Source organism: Rhagoletis zephyria, unplaced genomic scaffold (genome assembly GCF_001687245.7).
Source record: "Rhagoletis zephyria isolate East Lansing unplaced genomic scaffold, Rhagoletis_zephyria_1.1 Rzeph_scaffold_40302, whole genome shotgun sequence".
Lineage (NCBI taxonomy): Eukaryota > Metazoa > Arthropoda > Insecta > Diptera > Tephritidae > Rhagoletis > Rhagoletis zephyria.
In genome coordinates this window covers 1-2,820 of record NW_016197357.1, presented here as the reverse complement: position 1 = coordinate 2,820, position 2,820 = coordinate 1, and the positions used below count along the sequence as shown (strand labels likewise).

The following is a 2,820-nucleotide window of genomic DNA, read 5'->3' as shown; positions in this document are numbered from 1 at the left end:
CAAAGCGAGACAGTCTAGTACCGTTCAGAAAAACCAACGGAATACTAGATTTTAATAAGCTATAAAACTAAAATATATATATAAAATATATTATATATATATAATACCAAAAATTATTTTAAAAATTCTAATTAAAATACTTGGAATTGGGATGAAAAGTGCAATTTTTTGAAATTTTTGTACAAAATTTGAAATTCGGACTTATATGGGGTTTGTTAGATAAGGAGCTGAACTTTAATAAAAAACCAATTAACCTTAAAAAAGCAAAAGCAAATTAGACAAAACTGGTAAAATTGTTGATGTGCTATCTTTTGTCGCGCGCTGTATGTATGTACATATGTATATCAATTATAGTAATGCACAAATATGCATATGTATGTAGCCCAAAATCACGTCTGTCAAACATACTTAATCCACGTTTCGTATGCTAATTTCGCATTCACCTTTTTTGTGGCAAACAATCGCAATGTTGTTGACCTTAAGCTGTTTGCTATACCCATTCCTTTGCGAGTTGTTGCTGCACTTATTTTTCCCGAAAACATTTTCAAAATAAATTTATTTAAGTAAACTTTACACGATTACGGTTCCAGTTCAACTGAAAGAAAATTTCTGCATCATTTCGAAACAGCTTTTTCTGACTTAATTACATATGCATGGCGATATGAAGGTATCTGCAGTCTGCATCCGTAATCAAATTATGCATTTAAGTACATATGTAAGTAAACGGGTATTTATGTACATATATTATATGTATATGGTTGATAACACAGGTTTAAAATTTTTTTTTTAGAAAAGGCAAAACGGCAGTCGTATTTCCAGTGTATTTTTAGGTCAGTTTGTTGACGAAAGAAGGAGCGAACTTAGTCATCTAAATATATGTAGGTAGAACTTTCAGAGAGGTGGGGTGCAATAACTTCTTCTTTTTATTTGGCGCTGTATCCGCCTAAGCGATTTTGGCCGAGTTCGACAAAGCACACCAGTCGTTTCTCTGCTGTGCCAACTGACACCAATTTGAAATGCCAAGTGTAGTCAAGGCCTTCTCCACTTGGTCTTTTCATCGCAGTGGGGGCCTAACTCTTTCTCTTCGTCTTGTTCTCGGGTGCAATAACACCATTCGATATAAAACCATAAAGCTTCAGTTGCGTTCCCCAACTTTTCTGGGTTAAAACCTGTAAAACTGTCAAAATGCAAAAGAAGCCAGAGAACCGAAACATATTTTGCGAGTGAGTCATATTTACAACAAAACAAAAATAAATAAAAAAAATTAAATGATATACAATAACACGTCAAAATGACCCAGATATTTTTATAAAAGGTAAAAAGACTTTATTAAAATTGATATAAAGGGGAGTAATACAAAATCGCCAGGTTCTGGAGATTTGCCCGTTTATTAAAGATGAAAAACAAATTTATAAGAAAGAACAAATTTATTTCAATAACTGAGGACTCTAATTTATTCCAAGTCAATATCTACTTACAACATTCTCTTAACAATAAACAATTCTATTTTAGACCGAGTCAATATCAGTGAATTTAAATTTAAGTGGCATATTTTGTAAATGAATGGTCGTACTTTTGAATGCGTTTATTAGTTGGATAATTAAATTCTATGTTGAAATTCTAACGAAGCGTGCAATGCCCTTTAGTGCAATGTGGCTTTAGTTCCATTTCACTGATTATCTGGCCAACACAGAGCCTGGGACCAAAACCGAATGGAACAGAGGTGACTGAATTGATATATTCGGCTGTGCTTTAGTTAATTTCTGAAGAGCGTAACCAACGTTCGGGCAAGAACTCCTTTGGGGGCGAATAGCAACGTTCATCCGTGAGTAAATTTGCAGCTGACCCCCGTATGCTTTGGCACTCGAAACCCACTCAGTATGAGATGCCTTGGTATGACACGTATATTACCGGTTCCCAGTGGGTAGAGACGCAATGACTCCTTGAGGCAAGCACGCAGATGCGGAATGCTATTGAGTGCATCGGGAGCTAACTCTTCCATCTTTTTGCGGGAGTTTACGCATAACTTTCTCGCGTAGCTTCTGTTGTTTTTCAGGATTTTTCGCTAATCACAAAAGAAGGCCAGTGATTACTCACCCCGCCATAAGCATATCCATTGCCATGACTGTCGCTATTTTCTGAGCGATTTTCAGCAGTGTCTCTAAAAGACTTTGTTCGCCTTCTGGCCGTTAAATGTCTTCTCATCTCTCCAATTTCAATCGCTCGGCCGCGCGATAAAAATTTTGACGCCGTATTCTGTATTAAGTCCATGGCGCGCATAAGACGCTTGAACTTTGGCGTGGGAATATCACCTCACGGGAAGGGTTTGAAATTTAATTCAAAGGACAGTGTAAAGAAATCTGACATACTAGAGAAGAGTGTTGAAATTTCTGCGGGAATTTTATCATTTTCATGCAACAGCCCCAACTGACAGTCTAGTGCTACTATTAGGCATTTCGAAAGTCTCTTGATCACGTATCGTACGTATTCTGGAGGATGTTGAACTTAATCCATAAATTGCACGTAATGTAACTATGACAAAAATTAACAGACCTATCGGTGAATGAACCCCCTACCTGTGTTTGCCCCTAAACAGCACATATGTAAGTCCATCAGTGTTGCCAGAAAAAATTTAATTTGCAGCTAAAACGGTCGAAAAAAGAGGTAAATAAACTAATATGACCTAAATAAAATAAAGAGCAAAATCTAGCTCCAAAAGCACCAAAATGGAAGCACTGATGATGTACATGCGCAGTTCGCTGTGTTTGCGGAGTCTACACCATTTCCAGTTGTAAATGCGAAAGCGTCAATTGTAAATGA

At 36.6% G+C, this 2,820-nt stretch overlaps 1 pseudogene; it reads right to left on the bottom strand.

The window, feature by feature from the left end:
• Positions 1-1,752: 1,752 nt before the first annotated feature.
• LOC108354897 (probable cytochrome P450 12a4, mitochondrial) lies at positions 1,753-2,312 on the bottom strand (annotated as a pseudogene).
• Positions 2,313-2,820: the final 508 nt, after the last annotated feature.